Here is a 22,246-nt window from a genome sequence, read left to right as displayed (position 1 = left end):
TGGCACTGCCCACTTTCTGTCTGGGTCTCCCTGTTAGTTAAGGTCATTGAGACAGTCCTTAATTGATATGACCACAGGCCAACGTGACCCTCAGCCCAGGTGACTGTAGGCTGTGTCAAGTTGGCTGTTAAGAATAACTCTGCAGGCCCATTGACTGATGAGAAGACTTTTGGTCATATGAGGTAAGTACTGATGCATAAGAGGCCCAAAGAACAAAATCCACTCAAAGGAAAAGATGATGATGAGATCTTGTCCTGGCAAAAGAAGGGTCTCTTCTCTTTCTGACCCATACCCTAATGGGTAGAAGAAAGGAGAGTTAAAAAGAGAAGTGAGGGTTTTCATCTTTCTGTCCTTGAGTTCAAAGGTCAAGGGGGTTTCAGATAATGATATGACATCATCCTAGGGACATTAGGAGGCTGCTGTGGCAGAGGAAGCTGTGTTCAAGGTGGCCTCCACTGTGATGCATCCCCTGAAGAAGTGCTGAGGCAAAAATGGTAGAGCTGAGGTGTGGTTTCTAGGGCTGGATGTCCACATGTGGTGCAGAGGAGACTGACAGCACTCATACAGAGTATGGGGACGATTGGGGAATCTGCAGTTGAGACCAATGCTGCACTGTGGTAATTCTTCAGGAACAGACACTGAGAGTTTTGATAAGAAGAGAGCTAACACGATGCCTGAGTGGCCTTGAACTCTGGAACATCTCCAGGATTGTGGGGCCCTTTGGAGACTAGAGAGTTACTCAATTGTGGGACTCTGTTTCCTGGCCACTCATTCTCCAGCAAGACTAGAAAAGCATCCTGCCTCTCCATAGGCACTCAGATGCTACTGTGAAGTCCAGCAGGAGGCCTGGAACACAGAGAACTAACCCCAAGACATGATTAAATTTGTGGGTAAGACTGGAATTGCCTGACTAACTCATAGGTAGCCTCCACATGGTTCTAAGACTGACCCCACAATTCAGCAACATGTGCTTAAGACCTAAATACTTAAAAGGTTTTTTAATTTTGTATAATGAATATGTGTCTCTGTGTCTGTCTGTCTGTCTGTCTCTCTCTCTCTCTCTCTCTCTCTGTGTGTGTGTGTGTGTGTGTGTGTGTGTGTGTGTGTATCCGTGTCCAACAGAGGCCATAAGAAGGCTCATGAACCCCCAGCAGCTACACCTGCAGATGGTTGTGAGATGCCTGATGTGGGTACAGGGAAGTCAATTCCAGTACTTTGAGAGAGCAGTGAGTGCACGGGGCAGCTCTCTCTAGACCAGTGGTTCCCAACATGTGGATCATGACCCCTTTGGAGTCAAATGACCTTTACACAGGGGTCACATCAGATATCCTGCCTATCACATAGTTACACGATGATTCATAACAGTTAAAACATTACAGTTATGAAGTAGCAATGAAAATAACTTTATGGTTGGGTCAGCCCAACCTGAAGAACTGTATCGAATGACTGAGCATTAGGAAGGTTGAGGACCACTGCTCTAGACCGGTACCCGAAGATTTCAAGAACCATTGAGCTGCACGGTGATTTAATGCAGTGGAGGTCTGCATCTCAGCGCAACTCAGAAGCATCTTTGTGCTGAGCTACACAAGCTTGATGGAATTCTTGAGACCACAAAGAGATCAAGAGGCTGTGTGACATGCTAACAAAATTATTAAGATGTGTCCTGGGCAGAGGGAACAAACTCTGACAGGGAGAAGATATGGTAGATAGGAAGCTCTTCATTTTTACTAAGAAATACCTTGAAGCTGTTTTCCCCCTCTGCAATAACACAGAGGCTTTGGAAAGAAATCAAAATCAATCACTAACATTGAGAACCAACATGAATTGAACCAATGATAGATAGGCCTTTGACTATTTATGACTCTAGCTCTACAGAAAGGAATCTGTTCAAACAGAATATAGTGTGACACCATATCACACCTTAATCTATTGTCCCTGAAATCTACAGCCCTAGCAGCAGCAGTAAGGGCTGTGATCCATTAATGTTTTTCTGGGACCTCTGATCTGAGAAGCTGGTGTCAGTTTCTCGCCCCCGCCCCCAACATGCTGAATACAGCTATAACTACAGAAACAGAGTAAGGGGCAACCAAGGACATTTGCTAAAAGGAAAGTTGAGAAGTGTGTGCAGGCTTACTGTGTACCCCACAGCATGAAGGACACTGCAGAACTGGGTATCCTGTGTATTTTCCTTTCTTTTCTAGAGGGAGGATTTATTTTGTCTCATGGCTGAGGAGCTAGTCCATCCTGACAGGAAGCCATGTAGCGGGAGCAGCCTGAGGTGGTGGCCGTAGGAATTCAAACCTGATGTACCACATCCCTACAGACCAGGAAACAGATGCAGTAGGCTGGCTTCCTCTTTTTGGTTCCCCACTTCCTTATTTATTGATTGACTTACTTAACTGTTCAGAGGCATATACAGTCACACCATGTGTGTGAGGAGGCCAAAGGGCAACTTGTAGGAGTCAGTTCTCTCCTATGGGTGCTAGAGATCAAACTCAAGTGGGCAAGCATGGTAGCAGGAGACTTTAGAGCCTAAGCCATCTCACTGCCTTGTTTTTATAAGAATATATTAGTCATACACAGTAATGGGCTTTATTATGGCATTTCCATATATAGTTGCCCCACATTACTCTCTCTTGCCCCTTCCCACTCTCACTGATACCTTCTCTTTTCCACTTAATTTGCTTCTAAGTTCATGTATTTATGTTATGTTTTGTTTTGTTTTGTTTTTTACAGTCAATGGTGCTTTATTGGGGATTCTTTTTTTTTTAAAGATTCATTTATTTTATGTATATGAGTACACTGTCTTCATGCACACCAAAAGAGGGCATCAGATCCCATTATAGATGGCTTTGAGCCACCATGTGGTTGCTGGGAATTGAACTCAGGACCTCTGGAAGATCAGCCAGTGCTTCTTAACTGCTGAGCCATCTCTCCAGCCCCCATTATTAGGGATTCTTATTGGATCCTGGGAGACAGATTGTTTACCAGAGCAGGGACTCTTTACTAGTGGTGACATCACTGCGGAAAACGTCCCTTCCCTCCCTCTCTCCCTTCTGATCATTTTCCTCCCCTACTCTCTTCATCTCCCCAGTTTTCTTTGCCTTCTACATAGGCTTTCTCTCTATAGCCCAAGATGGCCTCTCCAGTGCTGCGATGATAGACACACGATGCCTTGCCTGGCTTTTTATTGAGTTTTGTTGTCCAACAAAAGAAGGAAATCCAAGCTTCATGGCTCCTGACAGCGACCCTAAGCGGAAGGAAGTCCACTCAAGCCCCACATGGAGCTGTGCTGGAGACCCTGGAGGACTGATTGGGGAAAGAACTATTGAGGGAAAGCAACCAAGGCAGCAGGTGCTTCCGCCTCTGCAGGTGTGAGGAACACACACCATCCTCCTCTGGAGACACCTGGTCAGAATTTGGGACCTTCCGTCATAGTGGATGTAAACATGTTTTTGTTTTGATTCCCAAATGTGGGATGTGAAACAGACTTGTGTGAGGGTGTGCGGTGTTTTCCCGCTGAAAACAGATGATGTTTGTCCATTGGAATAGGAATCACCTCTTGCAGTGGCATCATCTTTGCCAACTGATAAACACCCTAGTACAGACTCTGAGAGGAGATATATACATATATGAGCTCACAAAAAAAGGTGGGGCTTTTTGGTCTTGGCTGTTCATCACTCCACTTCGAGATGCTCCTAGAGAGAATGAACTACTCCAGTGAACTCTTCAAGGCTCTGGGTTCTGGCTGCCGCTCTGGGTTTCAGCTGCTGCGGTTGCAGCCACCTTTGCTGAATTGCTGGTTTTCTGTCTAACAGGTCTATTGGAATCCTGCCGACTACGCCAGTGGAATCGCTCCAAGGAACTGAGTCTACAGAGGTCTACTTCTCCTGTTTCCATTAGTCTCTTCTCTCTCCTATCTAGGAGTGGTGGGTTGGAAGAGAGATATAAGCATTGCAAATAAAGTAGGTTTGAAAAAGTTCAAAGCCCTACATCCCACAATAAGCTGTTCCCAAGCAGGATGTCCTTATTATGCTGAATAAACCCCAAAGCCCAACAATGGCAAAGCTACTGAACAAAAATATTTGACAAGATTTGTGCAAAAGCAGGTGAAATGAAATGAGAATCAGATATATATTTAAATGTATATACCACAATCATTTTTTCCTCTGGCAGGCAAACTATTTAATACTGACAAGTTGACTAATTTCGCATTGATATTGATAAATGCAATCAGAATATCCATATGGTGCTCTTTGAAAACTAAGCAAATGTGCAACAATCAATTGTAATAGAGAAATAAAATTTGTAATGAAGCATCTATTTTTTTCATTTTCACTTCATATAGTTTCTTGTACCTGCAATTGACTGTACTTTAAACAGTCTAAATTAGAAAATTTTAGAAGTAAACAATTTGTAAGTTTTAAATTGCACATGATTCCCAGGAGGATGGTGAACTCTCACGCCGCCTTTGTCCATTCTACTCAGGATACAAGTCTTCCTTCCTTCTTCAGTGGTATCCATCCAGTATAAGCTACCTGCCAATTAGTTACTGTTTTAGTGTCAAAGTGATTGTGTCCAACTAACTTTTATTTTGTTTACTAATGAGATGAAAGTACAATAACAGTAATTATTGGGCTGACAGCCCATGTATGACCGTGGCTTTTTTACTCACTACAGCTTTGTCCATATTCTCATTGAACAACTGAGCTCCACTTGAGTATCCATCCTAGGAAACCCTCTTGTCTATATTATGGGCTATTCAGCAGCTATGGAAAGCACAATTCAAATTTAAAGGCGTTAAATATAGATTAAAAATGCCTTCTTGTTTGTTGTTCTATGAAATAAGCAAGGTACATGATGTTGTGAGCAGTTGCATCAAAGCACAAACTATCTCTGTACACACAGAATCCACAGCAACACCCTCAAATGCTTTCTAAAAGGCAGCGCTGGGGATGCAGCCCAGCAGAGGAGCATTATGAACTCTCACTCTCAACATAAAAACAAATGAACAAACAAGTCGTCAGGAAACTTGAAACTTCCCCTAGCTCCCTTGAGTAACTTCCTCTTTATTAAGGCACTGTCCAAAGAGCTACTTAGGGGTTTTTGACCTTGCCTTCTCTTATGAATCTCATTTGTTGTTGTTGTTGTTGTTGTGATGATGGATTGAGCTTTTCAAAGTCAGAGGGATTTTTGTTGATTCTACATGCAGTGAAGTCAGCAATCAAGCCTGGCCACCACACCACTCCTGAGACCCGGGCCCTTCACACATCTGCATACCGACTCCAGCCCATCTATCTATGGTGCCTGTGGAACGCACCCTCTCCATCTTGTTTAGTCTTCTGAGTAGTGCTAGTGGAGGGGTTTCTACAGATGTTTTGTGAGCTTGGCTGTCTGGTTATATCTTTATTTGGCTGGTTTCTGCTGCGCCTTCTAAGTGGACAGCAGGCTCTAGGGGCAGGGACTGTATTTCTCATCAACTCACTCTCTTTATGAACTTAAACACTCCCGGAGTAGGATGTGGGGCCAGTATGCAGTGATGTGTACATCATAAAAGGATCCTTGACCCAAGCAAGCGGCAATAACACGTCACACAGCAGCCATTCATAGTTTGAATGTTCTGAGACTTTTTCATAATAAAGAAATGAGTCTTGTTCGTTTAACTCAGAGTTTCACAGACTTGCTGAGACACAGACATCTGCCATTTACAGGGAATCATCCTTTTGGGAGCCACCACACAAACCTTTACAGTAGCATTATTTCTACACTGAAGAAAGTCTGCACTGTTCCATCAAATTACTTAAGCAAGGACTTGGGGTAAAGGGACATTGAAAAGTGCTTCCTGTGTAGCTCCAGTGTCCATGTGGTCACTCAGCAATGGGAACTAGTCTGCTGCTCTTTATCAGGCATGTGTCACTGCTCTGGAGTGTGTTTTGACGCACTGCTTCTGTATGTATTTAGCATGCCACCTTGTAGGAAAACCGGAAAGGCCAGGCATAGACATGATCATAGTTAAATCCCTTCCTGACAGAGCCAGGGGCTACCATCTCAGGAAAGAGAAGCAGTCATTCCCGCCACAGTGGAGAATATATCTCTTAGCTTTTGCATAATTTGGAGTGTCAGGATCACTTAATTTTTTCAGAATATACAATATCAAAAAAAAAAATGGTAAGATGAGGAGGAAAGTCCAAAAGAAGAAAAATAATAGACACTACAGACATGTTTCCATGTCACTGGCCAATAGACGTTGTCTAGACTCTGTCCTTTGCTCCCATCTGGAGAGGTCTCCTGTTCTTACATAATAAATGAATCAAAGAAAAACAATCATATGCGGGAGAAGCAGCAGGCTCTTCGTGTTCGCCTCCCTTAGGAAGGCTTTGCCAACAGCAAGCGAGCCTTCCAGCTCAGCCAACCAACACTAAAAGCAAACTGCCTGAGTCTCCAACCAAGCCCTCCTGACCAGCCAGGCCATTTCTGAGGAGCTCAGCACTTCTTACTTTGGCCCAGACCCAAGGTTTCCTCTACCCTGAGAATTCATATGAAGAAGATTATGTAAACTTTCCGTGACTATTTTTTTTCCCCAGAGCTTGAAACCTAAGCAATATTTCAACATCCTGATATCTCTGGTGAGTATGTCTGAGAATGTGATCAATCAGCCTTTCACATGGGATGGCTATACAGGTTCACTTGAAGAGACAGTAGTGACAGGTAGGTCCTTGGGAAACTAGTCCTGTATACATGAAATAAGACCAATGGTTCTCAAGGGCATGCCCAACCTCAGCTTTGGCTCTGCACTGTGCCTTAGCTTTTGCTTAGATGGCATCTTTTAGGTCTCTGTTGGTCCTCCGTTCTTGTGTCCAGTTTTGATTCTTGAATCCATCACAGGAGAAAAGGCTCTGTTGGGGTAAAAGAAGCAGGAAGGGAACTGTCTCGTCAGCTTGGTTGGGAATGAGGGTTTCTGGAATTCTGTCATGTTTTGTGGTCCTTCTCTGCCTCTTTAGCTATTTAGAGAGAAGAAGTGAAACAGGTGGAGGACTTGAGACTCCTTATTGACTTTTTGTTTTCTTGAGGTAGGAGCTCACTCAGTAGCCCAGATTGGCCTCAAACACTCAGGAAGTCAGACTGCCTTCAAACTTACTGTGTATTCTAGACTGGCCTTGAACTTGGATTTTTCCTCCTTTAGCCTCCTGAGTGCTGAGATTACAGGCATGTGACACCAAACCTGCATACAATTTTTTCTGAGGCAGTTGTGACATGCCATGGTGCTGGACCACATATTGTTTATGATTGATCTGGGGCCCTTGGAGCACCATGGTCATGAGCTCACACATGGAGTTGAGGGCTTCATGCTATTATATGGCTGTGTCCGTAACCAACAGCAACTTGGAAGGAAAAGAGCTGATTGAACTCCTAGCAGGGCAGGAACTTATAACAGGAACCTGGAGGCAGGAACTGAAGCAGAGACCATGGGGAAGTGCTGCTAACTGGCTTGCTCCTGTTCCTTGCTCATATATCTTAAAGACCACCTAATCATGGGTGGAACTGCCACAGTGGGATAGTCTCCTCCACATCAGTCATCAGTCAAGAAAACATCACTCAGGCTTGTCTCCAGGCCATGATGACGGGGGTATTTTCTCAATTGAGATTTCTTAGAAATTATACCAGTATATGCTTCTCCTACTTCTGTGCGTGGCCAGCTCTCTTTAGAGGATTAGACACAGCTGTTTGGGGACTAGGAGATCTAAATTGATGGATATGCCAGGGCAGCATGAAGCCCGTAATTGCTCTTATCTGAGTTCTCCTAGCCTTGATGCTGGGCCCTCTGGAAGCTTCAATTACTTTTCCTGCACGATGATCGTTATTCACTTCACAATGTTGTTTCTTCTCCAGGAAATCAGGAACAGGAAAGAAGCTGCTGAATCTTCCCAAAGGCAGGTCTTTAGGCTACTGGTGACTTTCTAACAGGTTAAGGTTTAGATGCTTGAGTTCGGCGTGTAACTCTCCTGTAGGCATGTTCAGCCTGTGGGCCGTGGGCAGTATGAACTCCAAGATCACTACCAATACAGCTTATTGTACAATCACAAAATTCCTTAAAAATCGGTGAAAATTGTGTGATGATTTTGATCATGTGCTTCTTAAGCATGAACTTGGCTGATAACAGCATCATGTAGAAATGTCAAAAGGCTGCAAAAGCCTGGGTCATCTCTAGACATGCTAATGTTTCAAACACGTTCAATAACACGAACTCCTCCGTTACAGAGCTCTTAATGGTGAGAATGATTCCTCCCATTAGATGCAGCTTAGCGCAAGATTTTTGTGTTGCCCTTATTTATCCGTGACTTAGTGTTGGCGCCATTTTGGAATTAGGTCTGGGTTCAGAAGTTTGAATGTGTAACGTTTAGAGATAAGTTCAGGGTTATGATAAGAGAAACGGAGAAGAGACATGGGGAAGGGAGGACAACTACTGAGATGTTGAAGTCAGACTTCTACCTCAGTGAGCAGCTGGAGATCAGTTAATCCCGGAGAACTGAGGTATATTCCAAAGTGCATGGCTCTGATTTTTTTTTTAACCTAAGTGGTAATAAAGCCAGCATTGTGAAATATTACCTTACCTTTTCTTTTCTTTCTCTTCCTTCCTTTCATTTCCTTTTTTTAAAAAGGCAATCTTAGGGGTTGGACCTGGGGCCCTGTGCAGCGTGCTAACTATCCCCTCGGCCCTGACCCAGAGTGCCTAAACTGTGCGGTAAAGGCCTGTGGTGCCCATCTGTCTTCTTAATAGGACCAGATAAAAGATGTAAAGGAGAACTGCTTACTTTGGTTCACAGCTTGAGAAGCTTCAGGCCCCAACCTTTGCATCCATGATGAGATGGAGCAGTGTGTCTATGGGAGCACACAGCAGAGGGTACTCACCTCCCAGTGGACAGGAGGCAGAGAGAGAGACAGGGTTGGGTCCAGCTACAATCTCCACTCCACGGCTCCTCCAGCTCAGTGGTTCTCAGCTGCCCTAATGCTGTGGCTCTTTAATATACAGTTCCTTGTGTATGGTGACCACCCCCCAACTGTAAAATTAAGATCATGGCTACTTCGTAACTGTAAATTTGCTACTGTTATGACTCACAATGTAAGCATCTGTGCTTTACGGCTGTGTGACAGAGTCCTTTGACCTCCCCCCCACCAAGGGGTTGTGACTCACAGGTTGAGGACCTCTACTTTAGCTAGGCCTTATCTCTTAAACATTCCAGAACCTTCCAAAATAGTGCCCCTAGCTAAGGACTAAGCACTCCATACACGGACTTATAGGAACATTTCATAGTCAAATTATATAACAAGGAAGATCCATGAAATGTTGATTCTCTGTCCCTTCCAGCCTACCTTGCTGTCATCAGAGGAGCTGGTCAGGATAAATGCCTTCAAGCACAGAGAGGCAATGGCAGTTTATGCGTACTCATGATGGAGACAGAGCCCAAGAACACTTGGGTCAAAGTACTTGCTGACCTTCAAATTCTCCTATGAATAGTGCTACATGTATTTACAATTATCTTTTATTATTATGGTTATTTTTCATAACAAAAACCATAAATGATACATAGAAGTCTAACCTATGGTTGTTTTTGTTTTTTGTTTTTTCTCTCTCAGGTGATTTTAGGGTGATATCTAAGAATCCACTGCCAAATCCATTAATACAAATACTTCTTCCATGTTTTCTCTTCCTCTGGAACATACAGTAACTCTGGAGTTATAGATAGTTGTGAACTACCGTGTGAGAGCTGGGAATTAAATTGAGTCCACCAGAAAAGACAGTGTTCCTAACTTCCGAGTCACCTTTCTAGCACCCTGGGGAAATAACTTACAGTGCCTTAAAAAGTTAATGATAGAGATGAGCTACAAGAAACCCCGTTTTAAAAATAAAAACAAAACAAAACAAAAATTCACTTTAAAAAAAGATGATCCACATTTTAGCTCAGTCAGGAAGTGCTTGTCACTAGAGCGTAGGGACCTGAACTGAACCCCCCAAATCCACATGAAAAGACAAGATGTGGTAGAGAATGTTTGTGACCCCAGGACTGGGAACACAGACACAGGCATCTCCATGGGGCGCACTTCCCAGGCAGCCTGGCCTAGTTATGCCAAATGAGAAAACTATTGCCATCTGAGCACTAATTCCACTCCTCCATGCTTCCCCGAAAGACGTGAAGTCACATAATTAAGCAAATGCTTGTATGTGGGTATGAACAGGAGGCGCATGCTCAGTAAGCCAATGGAAGGCATAATACGAAATACCAGTCAACGGAAGAGAAGAAAAGCAAACACGGTATACATTCATGATGGGGTTGAGGTGGCACGGAAAGCAATGACGTGGAATCACGTGACCTCATGTAACCAAAGCTCAAAAGAATGCAACAAATGAGTAAACATCCACAAGCAGACCAGAAATAACCACCCAATTAAGAAGGAGCCAAGTACTGCAAGGTTCATTCCCTTATAGATGATGCGGTTAATTACATTAACTAAGTTTCAGATGTAGATGGTTAATGGATGCCTGTAATCACACCATTCAAGATGCAGGAACAAGTTCAGGAGTTCGAGGTAGCTATGAGATACATGGGGGTTTCAAGGCTGGGCTATGAGAGAACCTGTCTCAAAATGTTCTTTTAAGCTAGACATAAATCTGTATATGTTGTTATAGGATTCCCCAAATAGAAAATCTCAGAGGAGCAGAAAGAAGACTGGTGGGACCTCAGAATCTAAGAGCTGCAGCAATTGGAGTCATTACTTAGTAAAGACTTGATTTTGTGAGATGAAATGCTTTGAAACTAGCCACTATATGCAGGAGTTGCCAACACCTCATCATTGTGCATGCTCTTGTTGGTTGGTGCTTTGAAGAATATTATACTAAATACAATTGGTGTTCTTGGGGAGTACGGGTTAGGCACTGTTTTTACTCATTATCTTTGCAACATCCTTGGTTACTATTGTTTTAGGAACGAAATAAAGGGACTATTTGATAGTCTTACTAACCCGTGACAAAGTGCTTAGTCATATTTGAGCATCTTTTCTCCTCAAATTTATTTATAAGGTATTCACTCTCTGAAAAATCTTGTTCCTCAATTAGTGGCTAATGCTGAGACAGAAGGGAGTTTCTGGTCCATCTTTGACTGTGGCAGAGGGCTGGGTCTGTTTTGGGTCAGAGATGGTCTTAGTCAATGTTCTATTCTTGTGAAGAGACACCGTGACCATGACAGCTCTTAGAAAGGGACGGTTCAGAGGCTTGGTCCATTGTCAGCATGGCGGGAAGCATTGTGGCACATGGAGAGACGTGGTGCTGGAGAAGGAGCTGAGAGTTCTGCATCCAGATCTGCAGGCAGCAGGAAGAGAGAGACCCGGGGCCTGGCTTGAGCATCTGACACCCCAAGGCCCACGCCTAGTGATACACTTTCTACAACAAGGTTACTCCCATCCCAAAAGGCCACACCTCATAATCTTAAGTAGCGCTACTCCCTGATGACTAAGCTTTCAAATATGAGCCTATGGGCCATTATCACTCAAACCACCACAGTGATGCTTTTGTGAGACTAGGAGAGAGACAAAATGAAGTGGGATAAAGATCTTGGTGTTTCTTCCAGGTTGCTTCTAATGTTATTGTAATCGTTGGGTTTTATTAACCAATGCTAGCCTTCCACGCAAGCACACTTATTTGGTTTTAATATTACAATTCACTGGAGCATTGGGTCTACGTGTTTAAGTCACTGACTAAGCTTTCCCACACAGTTCAGTCCCCTGTAGGTCAGTTGTGACCAGCAAGGCAAAGGATGGGGCCTCACCAGAGCTTTTCTTCAAATCCAAATAGACAAAAAAAAAAAAAAAAAAAAAGACACTTAAGCAAAGCCATTCCACACTCACAAGAAGTTACCAGCACTCTCTGTTCCTGAAGACCCCGCAGACCGCTACAGCTACTGTGAAAGCGAAGATATCTTCCGCTCCCTGCTGCAACCCACAACTGGAATGTACTGGAAGAATCAAAGGAAAAGAGTTCATCAGCCACCAAGCTGCTGTCCAACAATGCGAACAGCAGCAACTTCCTGGGTCTGCAGTCATGTGAAAGTCGCTCTCCCACGCTTGCTGCGTGGAGGGAAGAAGAACACTTTCAGTGAGTCATGCTCCAGTTCCTGTCTTTATGGCTTTCTGCTTGGTAGAACGGCTTAGGGTAATTGGTTCATGTGCTACCTTGCATATGGATTCCTGGCTCTCATTAACTCCTGTTTGCTGCTCTGCCAAGGCTTGAGGTGACGATCTCGGGTTTCTACAGATCTCCTTACTTGCTCTGGAGGCTTAAGAGGGATAGGCACATTCTGTTGAGTTACCATGGCCCATGGGAATAGTCCTGGCAGGGTTCTATCATGAAGTTGGGGCGTTTACGTACATATCCTTGTGTGTTTGTGTTTATTATATTAAAAACATTAAAGAAAGTTTAGAAAACACAGAAATGAGTTTGGGAGAAAATTATGATCGGCAATTACCCAGAAATACCTGCCATTAGCCTTAAAGCATTTCATCCCGGTCTTGTTATGTATTTCATATGCTTTCTGTTTTAGTTAGTTTTCTACTCGCTGTAACAAAACACCATGACCAACCACAGCAACTTATAAAAGTGTTTAATTTGGGGCTCAGGATTCCAGAGAGTGTTAAAGCTCATAACCACCATGGCATGGAGCATGGCAGCAGGCAGGCAGGCAAGGTGCTGGAGCAGGAGCTGAGCGCTCACATATGATTCACAGCATGAGAGACAGAGTGGGGGAGGGGAGGCGGGCACAGACAGACAAGAGAGCTAACGAGCAATGCTTTGAGCTTTTTATGACAAGTTCTTCTTTTGTAATGCTTTCCTTTTCCTGAAAATAGATTCTTTTCTCATACAATATAGCCTGGTTATAGTTTCCTCTCCCTGTACTCCTCCCAGCTCCTCCCCAGTTCCCGCCCCCCTTTCTGTCCCTCGTTAGAAAAGAACAAGTTTCTAAGAGATATCAACCAAACATGACAAAATGAAATACAATAAGATGAAGTTAAAAACTAGCATGTCAAAGTTGGACATGGCAACCCAACGGGAGGAAGTGATTTCCAAGAGCAGGCAAAAGAGGCAGACAGAGATCCACTCTCACAACCAAGAGTCCTCACCTGAAAATACTAAGCTAATAGCTATAATAGAGACACAGAGAACCTGGTTCAGATTCACTCAGGCCCTGTGCTTGCTACTTTTGTCTCTGTGAGCCCACGTGTGCCTTGCTTAGTTGATTCAGAGGGGCCTTGTTTTGGTGTCCTCGAATCCGATTCCCTCTGCTCTCAGAAACTTTCCATGGGATTCCCTGAGCTCTAAGCGGAAGGATTCAATGGAAACATCCTGTTCAGACTCTCTCTCTCCACATAATGCCTGGGTGTGGGTCTCAGCATCTGTTCCCACCTGCTTCAGGAGAAAGCTTCCATGATGACGGCTGAATGAGGTACTGACCTATGAATATAGCAGATTATCATTAGGAGTCATTTTACTGATTATTAAAAAAAAAAAAACTTCTAGACCAGTAGTGTTTGGCTTTACCCTAGGTCTCTGGGCTATCTAGTCTCTGGTTGTTTGGTTACACAAGCAGTGCCAGGTATGGGTTTCTTCTCATGGAGTGGGCCTTGTTACATCAAACATTGATTGACCACCTCCTCTTGGTGGAGAGGCCTGGTGGAACTCAAAGAAGGAATAAGCAGGCTACCAAGATGAGACTTGACAGCCTATGACCATATAGTGGGGAGGAGGTCTCCCTCAGTCTCCCTCAGTCTTAGACCTAGGGGAGGGGAATAGGGTGAAAGTGGGAGGGAGGGAGGAACGGGAGGATACAAGTGATGGGATAACAATAGAGTTGTAATCTGAATAAATTAATTAAATAAAAAATATATTAAAAAAGAAACTGGTAAAAATAAATTTAAAATCTTTAAAACCAGACAAAACAAAACAACAACAACAACAAAACATTGATTGGCTGCACCCACAGGTTCTGTGCCGCCATTACCCTAGCATATTTTGCAGTCAGGACAGACTAGAGGTCAAGGGTTTTGTGGCTGGGTTGGCATCCACATTTCTCTTTTAATAGCCTGCAGAGTACCTTCCCTTGCCTTTTAGTTAGTTAGTTAGTTGGTTGGTTGGTTGGTTGGTTGGTTAGTTAGTTAGTTAATTAGTTAGTTAGCTAGCTAGCATAAGAGTTTCTGTACATTGTTGATTTTCTCAAAGAACCAGCTCTTTTTTTTTCATTGATTCTTTGCATTTATCTGTCTCCTTGTTTCTACTTTATTAATTTCAGCCCTCAATTTGATCGTTTCTTGTCATCTACTCCTCTTGGGTATGACTTCTTCTTTTTGTTCCAGGGCTTTAAGGCACTTAGTGCTATGAACTTTCCTTTTAGCCCAGGTTTCATTGTGTCCCACAAGGGTGGCTATGCTGTGTTTTGTTTTCATTGAATTCTAGAAAATTTTTAATTTCCTTATTGCTGTCTGGATCCATTTTTCATCCAGTAGAAAGTTGTTTGGTTTCCATGAGTTTATAAGCTTTCTGTTGTTTCTGTTATTCATATTCAGCTCTAGCAAGTAGTGGTTAAAGTAGTAACAGGATGCAAGGAATTGCTTCAGTTTTATTGTGTCTATTGAGACTTGCTTTGTATCTGAATATGTGGGCAATTCGGGAGAACATTCCAGGAGGTACAGAGTAGAAGACATCTTGTTCTGTGTTTGGGTGAAATGTTCTGTAAATATCTGTTACATCCATTTGGCTTATAATGTCTGTTAGCTTCAGTATTTCTCTGTTTAGAGTTTTTTCCTAGCTGATCTATTCATTGGTGAGAGTTGGGTATTGAAGTATTCTACTGTCAGTGTGTGTGAGTCAATATGTGATTTAATCTGTAGTAATGTTCCTTTTACACGCTTGGATGCCCTTATGTTTGGGGCATAGATGTTAAAAATTGAAATGTCATCTTGGTGGAGGTTTTTTGGTTTGTTTGTTTATTTGTTTTTGTGAGTATGAAGTGTCTTTCCCAACTCTTTTGATTATTTCTGGTTTGAAGTTTATTTTGTTAGATATTAGAATGAATACACTAGCTTGCCTCTTGGATCTATTTGCTTGGATATCTTTTTCCAAACCTTTTACACTTAGGTAACGTCTATCCTTGATGTTTGGTACGCTTCCTGGATGCAGCAGATGGAGCGGTCCTATTTTCAGATGCAGTCATTTAGTCTGTGTCAGTTTATTAGATAATTGAGACCATTGGTATTGAGACAGATCAATGACTTACGATTGTTAGTTCTTTTTAAATTTTTATTTCTTTATTCACTTTACATCCTGATTGCAACCCTCCTGCTTTTTTCCCAGGAACCTCCCTGTACCCCTGCACCTCATCACCTCATTGTTCTCCCCTTCCCCATCAGTCACTAGTTAAGAAAATGTCCTAAAGGAATGCTTACAGCCTGATCTAGGGGGGTATTTTCTTAATTGTGGTTCTTTCCTCTCAGATGACCCTAGCTTCTGTTAAAGTGACAAAAAAAATACTGAGCAGCAAGTGGGCTCAGCGGCACACTCCTATAATCCCAGCACTCATGGAGGCAGAGGCAGACAGATCTCTGTGAGTTCGAGGCCAGCCTGGTCTACAAAATAGGTCCAGAACAGCCAAGGCTACACAGAGAAACCCTGTCTCAACAAATAAACAAACAAAACCACTGAGCAGCATGCATGCATATACACTATAACACTGCATTAATGCTGTATGTATAGTTTGTGTCTCACTATTTAAAAGAGGTTATGAATAACGTCGCATGTCATTAGGTGGTTGTGTCTCCCAGCTTTCTTGCTGTTGGGTTTAATTTCTGTCACGGAATGTATATTTTATTTATGCCTTCTTTAGCTATGTGTTAAGTCTATGACATGTTTCTTATTTATATTCATAGTCAAATTTAAGCATTTCAAAAGTATTCTTAACTGGCAGGTTTTATCTCATGTTTCATTGAACAAACATATTCCTTTTGTTCTGTACATGATTACAAAGGGACCTTCCTCTTTTCTTTGACATCCACCCCATTTTGTGAACATCTTCAGTGTGTAGCATTTTAAGTAAAACAAGCTTTAATAGAGTTTAAAATCTACACACCATCTTCTTTAAGAACAGCAGGTGCCACGCTTTGCATCCCCATAGTTCCCACACTGTGGTCAACGCTGGCAGTGCTTTGACTGGCAACATTTTACTATGATGTGCATAAGGGGATGTTGCCATTTGATGTGCATTTCGTGGTTAAAGGGAGCACATTTTTGATTATGTTTCCACTAATAGAAAACTTTAGATCAATAAATGTTATTTTTAGGTCAGTTTTCATTCACAGGAAATCTGAGTGGAAAGTAGCCAGTTCCTCTGTACAGGCTGACCTCTCAGCCTTGGTAGCCATCACCGTGGTTACATTGTTACAATCCATGTCTTGCCTAGTTCACAGTTTACAGTGCTGTGCACATGAGTTTGCACAGGGGTCTAACAACATGCTCCTAGCAGGGTCATGCTGGACAGTGTCCTTTTGCTGCCCTAAGGTTCTCTTGACAGTTGGCCTAGAGTATTTCCTGGTGCTGTGACAAACACTGTGACTTGATTGGCTCTAGGAGGAAACAGTTTATTTAATGTTACAGGTTATAGCTCATTATTGAGGGAAGGGAGGTTAGAGAAACTCAAGCAAAGAAAGAATTCAAACAGGTCAGAAATTTGAATCAGAAACACAGAATGACTTCTTACTAGCTTGCTCCCAGGATCACATTCAGCTACCTTTCTTCTATATCCCAGGCCTATCTCCCTAGAAATACTCTTAGGTGGCTGGGCTCTCCTAATAAATTAGCAATCAAGGAAATGCATCACAGACATGTCCATAGGCCAGTCTAGTGGACACAAATCTATGAGGTTCTAGCATCCTCAATGTGTCAAGCAGACAACCAAGATTAGCCATTACTGCAATCCAGAAGAGAGATTATCTCTCTATGTACTTCCTAAAGTCACTGGTTATGTGTTTGTGAAAGACTCTGACTCATATTTCTATCACAGTTTGTGATTTCTTGGTGCTGAGTTCTTTGCATATTTTAAGGGCTGGAAAAATGGCTCAGCAGGTAAAGTATTTCCTGTGTAAGAATGAGAATCAGAACTCTGGTCCTTAGAAGCCACATAAAGGCCACGTGAGTGGGATGACCCAGCTGTGTCCCAGCACAAGGGGGAGTGGACAGACATCCCTGCATCAACCCAGTTAGACACAGCAGCCAAAATGAGATTCTGAGTTAAAGAGTGGCCCTGCCTCAATGTGTAAGATAGATCATGATCTAAAAGGACTGTCATCAACCCACACATGAGTATACACACACACACACACACACACACACACACACACACACACACACACACAAAGAGTCTTTCCATAATCCAGATAATGACCATCTATTTGATGGTTCCTTTGCAAATATCCTCTCCAGCATATCTTTCATGTTTCCATTCTCTTGGTACTATCTTTTGCAAACCATAAATATTAATTGTAATAAATTCCACTTTATCAATTCTTTTCTCAACTCTTGGATTTTTTATCACACAGTAAAAAGGTGATACCATATCTAAGGGCAGGTAATTTTCCTCTTAGTAACTATGAGTCTTAACAGTTTCACAATTTACATTTTGGACTATTATCCATCTCAGGTACATTTATGTGACAAGTGCAATCTGTTTTTGCTGTTGTTATTTGTGGGTGCACAGTGGTTCTGTGGTTTCTTGTCGGCACATTGCATTGCCTCTACTCCTTTGTCAGAGATCAGCCAGCTGACCTTGTTTGCATGGGTTCATTTACGGCCTCTCTGTTGTATTGGGTTGCTCTTTCACCTTACGGTTAATCAATATCATACTCTCTTGATCACTGTAGTTTTATAGTAAGACTTGATATTGAGCCATGTCAATTGCTTGAATTCCTCAATACTGAGTTGATTATTCTAGGTTTTTAGTAGTTCCATATAAATGTGAAGATCAGCTCACCAGCCTCCATTCGATGGTCGCTGACAATGGCTGTCTGAGTTGCTTTTGTGGCTGCTAGGACTGGATATCCGATAAGAGCAAAATAAGAAAGATGGTTTTAGTTTTGTTCACAGTCCAACATGGCGCAGAAGGGAGTGAGTGGCAGCTGGCCTCTTTGCACCTGCACTCAGGAAACAGGGAGGTGAGTACTGTTGCCCTACTTCATACTGTTGCTCTACTTCGTACTGTTGCTCTACTTCTTTTTTCCTTTTCACCCAGTCCTGAGGCCCAGACTATACGATGGTGTTGTCCACATTGAGGGTGGCTCTCTCCACCTCAGTTATACCTCTCTGGAAATGTTCTCACTGAAACAGTCAAAGGTGTGTTTCCATGATGATTCTGCTCCAGGGACATTGATGATGGCGATAGATGATCACAATGACCTCACTTAGAATAAAACATCTGACTGGTGTAATTAAGATAAGGATGGAAAACAAGATTTCCTGTGGTTATAGCAGGGAATCCAGCCAGTGATAAAGGCCCTTAAAAGAGACACAAAGAAAAAACAGAGACAAATATGAGTGATAGAGACAGTGCTAACAAAGATGCGGGTGTAAGCCTCACAGTTACAATAGTCTCAGAAGTTGGCTGAAACAACGATTGTCCACTAGTATTTGCAAAAGTGCCATGACCATGCCCTCATCTGGATGGATGCAAAACTTGGCTTTGAGAACTGTGAGAGAATAAAGTTGTACTAATAAAAGTCCTCAGGTGTGTGGCCATTTATAATGCTTGTTCTAGAAACGACTCTGGAAATCAAAGATGTTTGCTTTATTTTCTCTCACAGAGGTCCCAGGACGTGACTGGAGCCCAGCGACGTGCCTTGCCATCCTGTCATGCTATCACTTGGAACCCTTTCTAAACATGAAGGAAGCCATACCAATCTCCACAGCTCTCAAGCCAGGCAGTCTTCTGGAAGACAGTGAGGGAAAAGATGTTTCTCTTTCATCAAAGCCATCTGAAAATGGTCCCAGTTATTTCCTCCTCCATCATAGGGCTGATACAGACACTGATGTCACCTTGCCTACGCCCAAGAAATTTCTCCCATGGACGGAGGATGATAAAATACGGGGCTTAGGTTCATTGCAGAGGCACAGTTATATTGACACAAAATGTAGCCTGAAGCCAAGGCAGAGAATTCTCATTTCAAATTCTGAGGACATGGAAAAGAGCTGGCAATGAGGCAGGAAAATGTGCAGGTTGGTCGCCTTCGGGAACCTGCTCCTGGCAGAGGCAATGCAGGTGTCTGCCATTGAGCCTCTCCATGCCTCACAGCTGGGCACTCAGGATAAGGTCTACGTGCCCTTGCTGGTTGGACAAGGCTAAGCCTTGACAGACCCTGCACCGGCAAAGAGGCTTGCCCTGTGTTTCTCCACTTTGTTGGAAGATCAGAAGCACGGTCAATTTTTAGATCTATTGGGCACTGGTATAACACAGATCACTGCCATGTGACCACATAGAGGTTCTCCCATTGGTTTGTGAGGCTTGCATGTGAGCTGCAGGTTGGTGGGTGCAGACAACTGCCTCGTTCTTTGGTCCTGGGCTCACACTGGTTGATAGTGTTCAGATATGCCATTGCTCAGCAAACGAGTGGCATTTTATCTCAGTGAGTTCATCTTCCCCTTCCTTGCCCTTTCCTTCCTTTTCCTCTCCCCTTCTCTCCCCTCCCCACCTCTCTCCTATGTCTAGTCCCTTCCTTTCCCTTCTCTTCTCCCATCCTTCCCCTCCCTCCCCTCTCCACCTCTCCCATCCCCTCCTCTCCCCTCCCCTCCTCTCCCCTCCCTTCCTCTCCCCTCCCTTCCTCTCCCCCGTCTCCTCCCCTCCTCTCCCCCATCCTCTCCCCTCCCTTCCTCTCCCCTCCCTCCCTCTCCCCTCTCTTCCTCTCCCCTCTTCACCTCTTCCCTCTCTACCTCTCCACCTCTCCCCTCCCCTCCTCTCCTCTCTCTTTATGTCTAGTCCCTTCTTTTCCCTTCTCTTCTTCCGTCCTTCCCCTCCCCTCTCCTTCCTTCCCCCTCTTCTGTTTCCAGCCTGTGATGATTGGTCTTCGTGCTGACCTGGCTGGATTTGCAGCTCTGGCCATGTTTGGGAGAGTGTTTCCAGAGGGATTGCCAGTGCAGGGAAAGGGTGGGACACGCTGAATATAGGCAGCACCATCCCGGGGGCTGGAGTCCCTGGCAGGAGTAAAACAAAAGGAGAAAGATGCCCGACTACCAGCACCCACCTGTCCCTGCTCCTTGACTGTGGATGCAGCTGTGCTCTCCAGCTGTGGACCTCAACAAATCTTAAAGTTGCTTCTGTGCAGTTTTCCTGTCAAAGCAATTAAAGACGTGTTGAGTCCTACCTCCCTTCTGCGCATCCCTATTTTCCCTTTGTCCTCCATCTTCCAGTCTTGGTGGTGAGCTGGGGGAATTTGTAGGACAAGAAATTGAAAAGTTCTCCACATATCATACGTTAAAATCATTTTAAAATGTTCAAAGGTTGTTTTGGTGTCTGAAGGGCAGCAGGAGCTGTGACAGGTGGAATAATGCTGTTCGGCGGGACCACAAGGAGGACCAGAGAGCGACAGACTCCTGCCAGATGCTGCAGGGATGACACTGCCAGGCGACGAGTGTGAAGAAAGTAATTCCTCCTAGTACTCACGGACTCTGTGGTTCTTGCGTTCTAGGTGACTATAGGACTATCAGGGAGATTAGAGGATTTGTCAAAAGGAAAATGACAAAGCAAGGTGATGTGTGTGCAGGAAGAGTGCGGGGGTAAGACAGAGTGAGTGGTTTGAGGACATGTCTCTTTCTATTAAAAATGCTTCCTGAAACCCGTCCTGCATGAGTGCAGTGTGGTCAGTTACCAAGGAGACTAGAATAGACATATTACCTCAGGGGAGAGCATAGCAAAGTGATGAGTTTCAGAAGAAGAGTGGCCTCCATCTTGTCAAGGCGCAGTGTCCTCGCTAGTCAGTGGCTGAAAACGAGCATCCCTTGGCCTATCGCCCTCCATCCGTCCACAGTGCTATAAATGACAGGGTTTCGTCTTTCTGAACACTTAGTGGTATTTCAGCATGTGTATAAGCCATGCTTTACACATCCATTCTTTTGCTGATGGGCAGATAGGTAGACACAGAAAGAAAATGGTTTTCTTGGTTGTTTTGGTTGTTGTTGAATGTAAAAGCACTGATTTCACTCAACCACAAGGAAGGCTGCTGTTACTCGAGGGCATATGGAAAGCTTAATCAATATATAGAAAATTATTAGTGGAAAGTTCTGGTCTTCTGGATCATTGTGTGTGATTAAATGCTATATTGCATATCTCAATATAGCTTGCAGGGTTTGAATTGTCTTACTATAAAAATGCATAGTATCTGAGGTGAAACACAAATATCAAATATCAAAATGCTACCCTGTACCCCTTTAGTATTATGTATCAGTCAGTAAAACAAAGTTATAGAGCTTAGGAGATGGGGGCAGGAAGATCAGGGGTTCACGGACAACCTCAGCTATGTTGTGAGTTCCAGGCTGGGCTAGGAGACATAGTAAGACCCCCATGACAGTAAAAAACAAAAGCAAAAAATAAAAAAATGAAAAACCATAAGAGGGCCTGAAGGTAGCTTGGTGGTTGAAGGCCTTGTCCCTCTCAGCACAAGTATGAGGACCATAGCTGGAACCCTGAGGATACTCTCACATACACACCAAGTGGGGGTGCCCCCTGCCTGTAACTCCCGATCCTGAAGGCAGAGACAGAGAATCCCAGAGCAGCTGGCTCAGGGTGTGATCAAGGGGCCTTGCCTCCATGAGCAAGCTGGAAAGAAAAGGGATGGAGGATGATGACCTTGGGCCTCCACATGGACAAGAACCACACACATGCAAACATGGGTACATGCATGCACACAGACACAGAGACGCACACATTGCATACAAGCATGCCTGGACACAACTGGAAAAGGAAAACTAAAACTCAAAGAGCCCCTTGTTCCTTCCCTCACTCAGCCTTTGCCTCCTACAAGGCCACTGGCTCTAATGTTCCCTATGTCTCCTCTTCTGGAACATGCCTGTGACTCTGAACTTTTCCTTCCCTTAAAGTGGAAACATCTGTAAATTCCTCTTATTCTATAAATTCTATTAGTCATTAATTCCTCATATGGAGAAGAA

At 43.6% G+C, this 22,246-nt stretch overlaps 1 long non-coding RNA gene across 1 annotated transcript; it reads right to left on the bottom strand.

Annotated features, from left to right (window-relative positions):
* Nucleotides 1–18,284: 18,284 nt before the first annotated feature.
* Nucleotides 18,285–21,153, bottom strand: LOC311589210. Its single transcript, XR_014776449.1, has 3 exons — nt 20,976–21,153; nt 20,326–20,411; nt 18,285–18,586 (listed from the first exon to the last, which is right to left on the bottom strand). It is a non-coding gene; the product is annotated as an uncharacterized lncRNA (long non-coding RNA).
* Nucleotides 21,154–22,246: the final 1,093 nt, after the last annotated feature.

This window comes from Acomys minous (assembly GCF_964271855.1).
Source record: "Acomys minous genome assembly, chromosome: 18".
Lineage (NCBI taxonomy): Eukaryota > Metazoa > Chordata > Mammalia > Rodentia > Muridae > Acomys > Acomys minous.
This window is presented reverse-complemented; position numbering and strand designations above follow the sequence as displayed.